Source organism: Oncorhynchus kisutch, linkage group LG2 (assembly GCF_002021735.2).
Source record: "Oncorhynchus kisutch isolate 150728-3 linkage group LG2, Okis_V2, whole genome shotgun sequence".
Classification (NCBI taxonomy): Eukaryota; Metazoa; Chordata; class Actinopteri; order Salmoniformes; family Salmonidae; genus Oncorhynchus; species Oncorhynchus kisutch.
In genome coordinates this window covers 15,370,883-15,383,084 of record NC_034175.2, presented here as the reverse complement: position 1 = coordinate 15,383,084, position 12,202 = coordinate 15,370,883, and positions in this window count along the sequence as shown.

Sequence of the window (12,202 nt, the reverse complement as noted above, 5' to 3'; positions counted from 1 at the left end):
TATTAATGATGTGTGTAGTTTGTGAGTAAAATTATAATAAATGATTTGTGTAGTTTTAGTCAGAATTAAGGTAAAACAATATATGTAACGGCGTTCTTCGTTTGTTGAAAGAGAGTCGGACCGAAATGCAGCGTGGTGGTTACTCATGATCTTTAATGAAGGAAAAGTGACGATACATGAAATAACTATAATAAATACAAAAAAACAACAAACGGAACGTGAAACGTATTACAGCCTATCTGGTGAACACTACACAGAGACAGGAACAATCACCCACGAAAGACAAAGCGAAACTCAGGCTACCTAAATACGGTTCCCAATCAGAGGCAACGAGAATCACCTGACAGCTGATTGAGAACCGCCTCAGGCAGCCAAGCCTATACAACACCCCTAATCAGCCGCGATCCCAAATACAACAAACCCCAATACGAAATACAACACGTAAACCCCTGTCACACCCTGGCCTGACCAAATATATAACGAAAACACAAAACACTAAGACCAAGGCGTGACAATATATCTGTACAATATATCTTTATAGTATCTTAAACACAGACTGTCTGAGCAAAATTCGGTGCCAACCTTGCTAGGGGCCTCTGAGAGATTTAGGAGAGGGCAGTGAGTACTCCCTAATTTTGAGGGAGGACAGGGAGTGCTTCTCACAGTCCCTAATCTTTGTCGGATGGGTATTGATACAGTATGTGTGTAGGATACCTACTGTTCGTGTGTATGTATGTGCGTAGGATACCTTCTGTTTGTGTGCAAAAGAATGTGCATAAGGAGCTAGTATAAAATGAATGGTTTTGTACAACGAACCAGCGCTCTCGTGAATAAACATTTAGACTATTTAGCTGGGCCTCCGTCTGTTTCATTTCAACCAGTATCTTACAAATTATGGGTTGCAGACCGAGTAGTTTAATCGAATTGGGTTATGAACATTGAGAACATAATTCTCACAACAATTTGGTCCTTCGAGAGCCGGATTCCAATACCTGTCCCTGCCGTCCGAAGGTACCACCCCGAAAACCGTGCATGGGCGGGTCATTGACCCGTAAATGAAAGACCTGTCCCCTGACATTGGGCTTCTATAACAGGCCGGTATATATCTAAGGTCGGCAGAGACGGTGACAGAATCGAACCTACATTGCTTTTCCCAGTCTACGAGACGAAGGTCAGTATATCTTTATACACAGATTATGGGGAATTGACGATCGGGCTACATTCAGAAATATATTTTTGATTGTTTTTGTGTAGTTTAGGTCTTGATTTTAAAATTCCCACAGGGCATTCTTACCTGGTGACCTATTTTAGAATTTTGTGTAGAGAACCCTGATATAGGTAGTATTCTAGGCAATTGGAAAATAGGAATTGGGTGTAGAGCCACCTAGGCAACAGAAGAAGGTCCGCAACGACATGATACCAACGTAAACTAGGTCCGTAAAGACATGAGGTATCTGCAGTACCAATATAAACTGGGTCCGTAACAACACGAGGTATCAGTGGCTACCACCAAGACTATCAGTGGACACTACCTATATAAACTAACGGAAAGAAGGAAGAAGGAAACCTAATATAGCAGAGTGAGATACGAGATATTAATGTCAAAAGAACAAGGAACAACAGAAAAATAGGCTGTTGATTAGAGATTTACGACCCCTGGAAAATAGCTTATAGGTTGTATAGGGGTGAGACCTAATGTCCGATTGAAAGACACCTCTATAGATAAAGTTTCAAGAAAGGAGATATACACATTAGAAAAGGTCGATAGCAATTCAGTTAGAGATTAAAGAGACAACATAGTCAGGCAGGAGAGCAACTATAGTAATTGGAAAATGGGAAAAAGAGCACATACTGTCACGCCCTGACCTTAATATTCTTTGTTTTCTTTCTTTATTTGGTTAGGTCAGGGTGTGACAAGAGTGATATGTTTTTGTACTGTCTAGGGTTTTTGTATGTTTATGGGGTGGGGACTAGTCTAGGTGTTTTGTATGTCTATGGTTGCCTAGATTGGTTCTGAATTAGAGGCAGCTGTTTATCGTTGTCTCTGATTGGGAACCATATTTAGGCAGCCATATTCCTTGGGTAATTCCTGGGTCATTGTCTATGTGTTAGTTGCACTTATCATATATAGCTTCACGTTCGTTTTGTTGTTTTGTATAGTTTGTTTAGTGTCCGTCTTCATTAAAAGTAACATGTATTCACATCACACTGCGCCTTGGTCTCCTCCATACAACGAACGTGACAGAATGACCCACCAAACAAGGACCAAGCAGCGTGAAAGGGAGGAACAGTGCTTTGTGGAAGAATGGAACCGAGAGAAGGATGAGTGGGTAACAACCTGGGAGGAGATAGTGGTGGTCGATCGATCCAGGGAGAGTACCAGAGCCCGCTTGGGATTCTATGGAACAGTGCGAGGAGGGATACAGGAGAATGGAGGAACGGCGATTATATAAGGGGGGTTCCTGCTCCTCGCACTCGCCCTGAGGTGCGTGTCCCCAGCCCGGTACCACCAGTGCCAGCACCACGCACCAGGCCTACAGTGCGCCTCGCCAGTCCAGAGCGTCCGGCGACAGTACCCAGTCCAGAGCGTCCGGCGACAGTACCCAGTCCAGAGCGTCCGGCGACAGTACCCAGTCCAGAGCGTCCGGAGACAGTACCCAGTCCAGAGCGTCCGGAGACAGTACCCAGTCCAGAGCGTCCGGCGACAGTACCCAGTCCAGAGCGTCCGGCGACAGTACCCAGTCCTGAGCGTCCGGCGACAGTACCCAGTCCAGAGCGTCCGGCGACAGTACCCAGTCCAGTGCGTCCGGCGACAGTCTACAGACCGGAACTTCCTACGACGGGTCACAGTTCGGAACCTACCACGACGGGTCACAGTCCGGAACCTACCACGACGGGTCACAGTCCGGAACCTACCACGACGGGTCACAGTCCGGAACCTACCACGACGGGTCACAGTCCGGAACCTCCTACGATGGGTCACAGTCCGGAACCTACCACGACGGGTCACAGTCCGGAACCTACCACGACGGGTCACAGTCCAGAACCTACCACGACGGGTCACAGTTCGGAACCTACCACGACGGGTCACAGTTCGGAACCTACCACAACGGGTCACAGTTCGGAACCTACCGCGACGGGTCACAGTTCGGAACCTACCACGACGGGTCACAGTCCGGAACCTACCACGATGGGTCACAGTCCGGAACCTACCACGACGGGTCACAGTCCGGAACCTCCTACGACGGGTCACAGTCCGGAACCTACCACGACGGGTCACAGTCCGGAACCTACCACGACGGGTCACAGTTCGGAACCTACCACGACGGGTCACAGTTCGGAACCTACCACAACGGGTCACAGTCCGGAACCTACCACGACGGGTCACAGTTCGGAACCTACCACGACGGGTCACAGTCCGGAACCTACCACGACGGGTCACAGTCCGGATCCGCCAGAGTCTCCCTCCAGTCCGGATCAGTACCCAGAGAGTAGAAAATGCATAGAACCCGAGAACAGAAAGTGCCACAACTGAGATAAAACAGGCCACATGGCAGAGGATTGTCGGGCCCCACCAAGGAACAGCAGACAGAGACAGTTTAGGGATAGACAGAAAAGGGAACGTAGGCGAATGAGATACAACGAGAGTAAGGAGAATCCTCGCTGGGGAAACGCTTGGACCTTTAAATTAGGGTTATTTTCTGGGAATTGTCTCGGTAGTATGTGCCAGAGTTTACGACTACAGACAATTATAATAATAGGGTTATTTGCGTCTCCGTCACTATTGATATGTTTGGCCTGGAAAGATACGGTTGTTAGTGTTTGTTTAAGATATAAACTGAGTGTTTTAATAGCTTGTTTAGGTTAAATTGAAAGACTAATTCACTCTGAATAATAGCGAGGCGATTTCGATGTAATACGTTGTCTTGCCTAACTGATCTGCTGGAATAACATATTGAGAATGGAGTCGTATTTAAATGACTGTATCATAGAGGAGGCAGTTACCTAAATGAAAGACATTCTAAATAATAGTGGAGAGATAATGGCGATAGAGTGGTGCCCAACTAAATGTTTTTCATTCTTATGGATTGACTGACATACGTTATAGATTTAACGAAGTACATGGTACTTTTACATTTTGGACATTTCATAAGGGTGAAGCCGAAAGAGAAGAGAAATTTTGAAAGTTTGGTTTTACTCTTACGATAGAATTAAAGCAGAACTCTGAGTAGGGGTTATATTTTCGCCTGCAGGAAAGGATAGGTGAGTTGGTTTTTGGCTGAGAGGAATACAGGTCGGAATAGTTCAGACCTTTACGATTCGTGATCGTTTTTGATTATACATTTTGGTTTGATTGTTTTGGTAACACCAGTGAATTTGAGCAGGAAGTTAATGTATACTAGCATTATAATCTGTTTCCATTACGTGGAACAATGTCAAGTCAGTAAAGTGGATTGCAGGTTGAGTAAATTTTATTTTGCAGGGACAGTGCACATTAATCACAGTTGTGGGGTCTAATGGCAGGGTATTCCTATCAAGCATTTTGAGACTGTTTGCAGACAGACTGAATGGGTTTTAATGTTGCAAAGGAAGCTTGGGCTAAACTACTCAAATAGTAGGGGAATCGCATAGGTTTAAAGTACAGTATTGTAACCAAGGGTAGCGCATGTTCAATTAAGTACATATAACCATTGAGGAAATGTAAAACTAATGATTAGAGGGAGTACAATGGAATTATCATTGTCATTAGGTTTTGTTTGTAGTCAACGTTTGGGTTTCTGAATCGGGGTAGTATGATGAATGCTGACCAAGTGTTTTTTTCTGTGAAAAGGAGTGCTTCATTATCTTTCTTTGGAATGTTTTCTGGGGGCTGTAATCTTGATGGGAGCGAGTGAGATAGAGGCATGTTTCTACCAAATTGAAAAGGCCTGGAAATGTTTTGTTTGTTTTTAGCCTCTGGCTTTGAGGAGATTTCCATGTTTCCTAGAGACGATATCTTAAAAGGGTACACACACATATGGATTATTAGAAGTTTATTTTCTGAGTTTTAATTAAACACGTGAATTATTTAGATAAAGGGAATGTTCTGGGAACCTGGGATACAACATGTAGAAAATGTTTGATGTTTTTTCTTTAATCTGTCTAATATAGTAAGAAACACTACTGTGAAAGGGCTTGACCTCTATCATGGCTTTACTTGGTGGTCTGATCAGCCTCATGGGAGGGCCATTTGGATAATGAATTTCCTCTTTACTGAAGACTCATCTCTTCAGTGGGTCATATAATTGAGTGTAGTCTGTCCCAGGAGTGTGAAGGTGAACGGAAAGGCTCTGGAGCAACGAACCGCCCTTGCTGTCTCTGCCTGGCCGGTTCCCCTCTTTCCACTGGGATTCTCTGCCTCTAACCCTATTACAGGGGCTGAGTCACTGGCTTACTGGTGCTCTTTCATGCCGTCCCTTTGAGGGGTGCATCACTTGAGTGGGTTGAGTCACTGATGTGATCTTCCTGTCTGGGTTGTCCCCCCCCCCCCTTGGGTTGTGCCGTGGCGGAGATCTTTGTGGGCTATACTCGGCCTTGTTTCAGGATGGTAAGTTGGTGGTTGAAGATATCCCTCCTGTTTGGCCCTGTCCGAGGGTATCATCGGATGGGGCCACAGTGTCTCCTGACCCCTCCTGTCTCAGCCTCAAGTATTTATGCTGCAGTAGTTTATGTGTCGGGGGCCTAGGGTCAGTTTGTTATATCTGGAGTACTTCTCCTGTCTTATCCGGTGTACTGTGTGAATTTAAGTATGCCCTCTCTAATTCTCTTTCTCTCTTTCTTTCTCTCTCTAGGAGGACCTGAGCCCTAGGACCATACCTCAGGACTACCTGGCATGATGACTCCTTGCTGTCCCCAGTCCACCTGGCCGTGCTGCTGCTCCAGTTTCAACTGTTCTGCCTGCGGGTATGGAATCCTGACCTGTTCACCGGGCATGCTACCTGTCCCAGACCTATTATTTGACCATGCTGGTCATTTATGAACATTTGAACATCTTGGCCATGCTCTGTTATAATCTCCACCCGGCATAGCCAGAAGAGGACTGGCCACCCCTCATAGCCTGGTTCCTCTCTAGGTTTCATCCTAGGTTTTGGCCTTTCTAGGGAGTTTTTCCTAGCCAACGTGCTTCAACACCTGCATTGCTTGCTGTTTAGGGTTTTAGGATGGGTTTCTGTACAGCACTTTGAGATATCAGCTGATGTATGAAGGGCTATATAAATACATTTGATTTAAGGTCATTTGTGATACTGATTTTAAGGTAATTTGTGTAATCGATAATTATGAATGAGTTTATAATTCTTTGACATTTGTAATTTCAACCAATGAGAAGAAAGAAATGGCATAGCCTTGGATTAATGGTAGACTTAGGTTAAGTATTTAGAACCTAATCCAAGCCAACAGGACAGGGATGTATGACATCTGTGGTGATTCGGGATCATTGAGAGCATCGAGATAACCTTAATCAAACTATGTAATAACCTTAGAGATTGCCACCATAGACAGGTGATTTTTCTAAAAATCCATGAGTTCAGACAGGGAGACAGTGAGCCATTTAGTAAATATTTGAAAACAACCCATATTTGATACTGACTGTTATGAGAAAGAGCGACAGACAGATAGAAGGAAGGGCAGACGGAGAAGCTCTCCTCGCACTGCTGAGACCTTGATGGTTGGGGAGTTGCATAAGGAGAGAAGATAGAAGTGACACAGAATGGGTAGATAACAGTTACTGAGTGGAGATAAAAGGGGAATGAAAGCTTAGTTGGTTTCAGGAACTAAGGTGTTAGACACTAAACCATTGCCGAGAAATTATTTGGCACAACAGGCCGAAATAGTAGCATTGACTAGGGTCACGCCCTGGTCTTAGTATTTTGTGTTTTCTATATTTATTTGGTCAGGCCAGGGTGTGACATGGGTTTATTTTGTGTTTATGTATGGGGGGTTTTCGTAGGTTTTGGGATTGTGGCTTAGTGGGGTGTTCTAGCAAAGCTATGGTTGCCTGAGGCGGTTCTCAATCAGAGGCAGGTGATTCTCGTTGTCTCTGATTGGGAACCATATTTAGGCAGCCATATTCTTTGAGTGTTTCGTGGGTGATTGTTCCTGTCTCTGTGTTAGTTTGCACCAGTTTAGGCTGTTTCGGTTTTCATGTACGTTTATTGTTTTTGTATTGATCGTGTTTCTTCGTCATTAAACATGTATCGTATTAACCACGCTGCATTTTGGTCCGACTCTCTTTCGACGGAAGAAAACCGTAACAACTAGTGCCTGCGAAATAAGAAAGGTTACTATTTACACAGACAAGCACATAGGCATTTAAAACCAAAGAAGATAAGACACTTGACAGATATTTGTTACAGGATAGCCATGAACGAATGCCCCAGGGAGAATTGGACATGTGGAAAATAAAAGGGGCGATCCTACAAGATAATGTCCGACATAAGGATAATTTACTAATCTTACCTGTCATTGTTTAGATATGCGGCAATATTGATATATGGGCAGAGCCATGTATCATTAGGGGGGATAGGTTAGGACACTTTGTGGCCTATTGGATAATAAACTAAAACATTTTTTATTTTTATAATAGATAAATATAGCAAATGGGTAGAAGCGTTCCCAACGTACTTGGCGGACACGATTATGGTAACTAAAATATTAGGTAAAGATATTATCCCTAGAGTTGGTGTACTAGGATCTATTTCTTTAAATAATGGATGACAGTTTAGCTAATCAGGTAGAACAAATAGAAGGCCAGAGTTAAGGACCAGAACAGGTACACATAGAAGTTGAAGATATACTAGCAGAACACATGAGAAGACTGTTTGTTAACCTCTCCGGGATATGTGGGACGTTAGCGTCCCACCTGGCCAACATCTAGTGAAAATGCAGAGCGCTAAATTACTGTAAAAATTCAACTTTGATGAAATCACACATTCAATATACCAAATTAAAGCAACACTTGTTGTGAATCCAGGCAATGTGTCAGATTTAAAAAATGCTTTACGGCGAAAGCAAACGATGCTATTATCTGAGGATAGCACCCCAGTAAACAAAGAGAGAAAAGCATATTTCAACCCTGCAGGCGCGACACAAAACGCAGAAATAAAAATATAATTCTTGCCTTACCTTTGACGAGCTTCTTCTGTTGGCACTCCAATATGTCCCATAAACATCACAAATGGTACTTTTGTTCGATTAATTCTGTCGATATATATCCAAAATGTCAATTTATTTGGCGCGTTTGATATAGAACAACACCCGTTCCAACTTGCGCAACGTGACTACAAAATATCTCAAAAGTTACCTGTAAGCATTGTCCAAACATTTCAAACTACTTTTGTAATACAACTTTAGGTATTTTTTTAATGTAAATAATCAATCAAATTGAAGACGGGATGATCTGTGTTCAATACAGGAGGAAAACAAAGTGGAGCGTGCTTTCAGGTCACGCGCCTCTAACAAAGAGTACACTTCCCTCGTGCCTCATTCTGAACAGTGTTACTTCTTCATTTCTCAAAGGAAAAACTTCAACCAATTTCTAAAGACTGTTGACATCCCGTGGAAGCGGTAAGAACTGCAAGAAGGTCCCTTAGAAATCTGGATTCCCAATGAAAGCCTATTGAAAAGAGAGTGACCTCAAAAGAAAAATCTGAATGGTTTGTCCTTGGGGTTTCGCCTGCCAGATAAGTTCTGTTATACTCGCAGACATGATTCAAACAGTTTTAGAAACTTCAGAGTGTTTTCTATTCAAATCTACTAATAATATGCACATCTTATCTTCAGGGGATGAGTAGCAGGCAGTTGAATTTGGGCATGCTTTTCAGCCAAAATTCCAAATGCTGCCCACTATCCTAGAGAAGTTAACCAAACCCGTATGTCCAAGATTTTGTGTCCTACAGGTGAATTACAGGAGAAGGTGATTCACTCAATCCAACCAGGAGATGGGATGTGAATCCAGTCCCTGAGAAGAATATACTGGAAGCAGTCCCATTGGGAAGGCCCATACCAGGTTCTGCTAAAACCACCGCCTTTGCCATTAGAATAGTTGAGAGAGTCACTTGGGTCCACATTACCCACTGCAAGAAGGTATGTACATATATAAGCACTGCTGATCACACACAGAGTTAGGAGAAGAACCGAGTACCAACAGGGTCCGGGGGTTACCTCCTTATCGAAGATTTCCTATCCTGACCGTTCATCACTGTGTGTGCTCCTAGAAGTGTGAGTATGGGGTGGTACCTTGCAGACCGACTAAGGGCAGGAGAGGGTTGGCGGTTTTCGGGAAGAGTAGGGGCTCTGAGCTGCATCATAGTCTTGGTAACCTTTCTGATACTTCCAGATCCACCACCTGCCAGTACTAATTATATGACGCCATTGTCATTGATAAAAAGTAAAAGACAAACTACAGAATAAGGAGTCAAAGAAGATCAAGATGTTGGATTTAAGGTAAACATTAAACAATTCCCTAGGAAAGCAAATAACTCTACAGGGATTGGGTTGGCCAGATTGAAGTACTCGGCCAACCTACCTCGGTTCACTTCAACTCCTGATGAGTACCAGTGTTATAGATACAAGAATGGCACCGAGAACTTAGATGATTTTAATGGCTGAAAGGTTATCTTTATTGTGACTGACAATTCATAACCTCACAGCACCTACAGTGGGGCAAAAAAGTATTTAGTCAGCCACCAATTGTGCAAGTTCTCCCACTTAAAAAGATGAGAGAGGCCTGTAATTTTCATCATAGGTACACTTCAACTATGACAGACAAAATGAAGACAAAAAAAATCCAGAAAATAACATTGTAGGATTTTTAATGAATTTATTTGCAAATTATGGTAGAAAATAAGTATTTGGTCACCTACATACAAGCAAGATTTCTGGCTCTCACAGACCTGTAACTTCTTCTTTAAGAGGCTCCTCTGTCCTCCACTCGTTACCTGTATTAATGGAACCTGTTTGAACTTGTTATCAGTATAAAAGACACCTGTCCACAACCTCAAACAGTCACACTTCAAACTCCACCATGGCCAAGACCAAAGAGCTGTCAAAGGACACCAGAAACAGAATTGTAGACCTGCACCAGGCTGGGAAGACTGAATCTGCAATAGGTAAGCAGCTTGCTTTGAAGAAATCAACTGTGGGAGCAATTATTAGGAAATGGAAGACATACAAGACCACTGATAATCTCCCTCGATCTGGGTCTCCACGCAAGATCTCACCCCGTGTGGTCAAAATGATCACAAGAACGGTGAGCAAAAATCCCAGAACCACACAGGGGGACCTAGTGAATGACCTGCAGAGAGCTGGGACCAAAGTAGCAAAGCCTACCATCAGTAACACACTACGCCGCCAGGGACTCAAATCCTGCAATACCAGACGTGTCCTCCTGCTTAAGCCAGTACATGTCCAGACCCGTCTGAAGTTTGCTAGAGAGCATTTGGATGATCCAGAAGAAGATTGGGAGAATGTCATATGGTCACCAACTTTTTGGTAAAAACTCAACTCGTCGTGTTTGGAGGACAAAGAATGCTGAGTTGCATCCAAAGAACACCATACCTACTGTGAAGCATGGGGGTGGAAACATCATGCTTTGGGGCTGTTTTTCTGCAAAGGGACCAGGACGACTGATCCGTGTAAAGGAAAGAATGAATGGGGCCATGTATCGTGAGATTTTTAGTGAAAACCTCCTTCCATCAGCAAGGCCATTGAAGATGAAACGTGGCTGGGTCTTTCAGCATGACAATGATCCCAATCACACTGCCCGGGCAACGAAGGAGTGGCTCCGTAAGAAGCATTTCAAGGTCCTGGAGTGGCCTGCCAGTCTCCAGATCTCAACCCCATAGAAAATCTTTGGAGGGAGTTGAAAGTCCGTGTTGCCCAGCAACAGCCCCAAAACATCACTGCTCTAGAGGAGATCTGCATGGAGGAATGGGCCAAAATACCAGCAAGTGTGTGAAAACCTTGTGTAGACTTACAGAAAACGTTTAACCTCTGTCATTGCCAACAAAGGGTATATAACAAAATATTGAGATAAGTATTTGGTCAATAACAAAAGTTTATTTTCCACCATCATTTGCAAATAAATTCATAAAAAATCCTACAATGTGATTTTCTGGATTTTTTTTTCTAATTTTGTCTGTCATAGTTGAAGTGTACCTATGATGAAAATTACAGGCCTCTCATCTTTTTAAGTGGGAGAACTTGCACAATTAGTGGCTGACTAAATACTTTTTTGCCCCACTGTACATGTATTCGTTTGAATTATTCTTGTATGACATTTGTTTCCATATAGTATTTGAGGTATCAGTGTGTATTATTTAGTAATTAAGGGTGGATTGTAAATGGAATTTATATGTTTAAATTAATGATTAGAATATTCCACCCTGAAACCATATGATTGTATGAAATTGATTCGGATCATAAAATTATTATTAATGATGTGTGTAGTTTTAGTCAGAATTAGGGTAAAACAATATATCTGTACAATATAGCTTTATAGTATCTTAAACACAGACTGTCTGAGAAGAATTCTGTGCCGACCTTGCTAAGGGCCTCTGAGAGATTTGGGAGAGGGTAGTGAGTACTCCCTAATTTTGAGGGAGGACAGGGAGTGCTTCTCACGGTCCCTAATCTTTGCCGGCTGGGTATTGATACAGTATGTGCGTAGGATACCTACTGTTCGTGTGTATGTATGTGCGTAGGATACCTTCTGTTTGTGTGCAAAAGAATGTGCATAAGGAGCTAGTATAAAATGAATGGTTTTGTACAACGAACCAGCGCTCTCGTGAATAAACATTTTGACTATTTAGCTGGGCCTCCGTCTGTTTCATTTCAACCAGTATCTTACAAATTATGGGTTGCAGACCGAGTAGTTTAATCGAATTGGGTTATGAACATTGAGAACATAATTCTCTTAACAGAAGTTAAGTGGTGTGTGAGTTCGTGTGTGTGTGTAGAGGTGTGTTTTAAACCCTGCAGGAAGAGGAGAAGAGAGGAAGTGAGGTGTTTAGCTCTGAAGTGGAGCAGTTTTAATCACGGGGAGTGGAATCCTGCATGCCCTGCTATGCCATCGATTATTGATGCCTGCCGCAGCCAGACTGATTAATCTTTCAGCCACTAGATAGGCCTGGGAATTATCCTCCTCTACAGACGACGACACTCA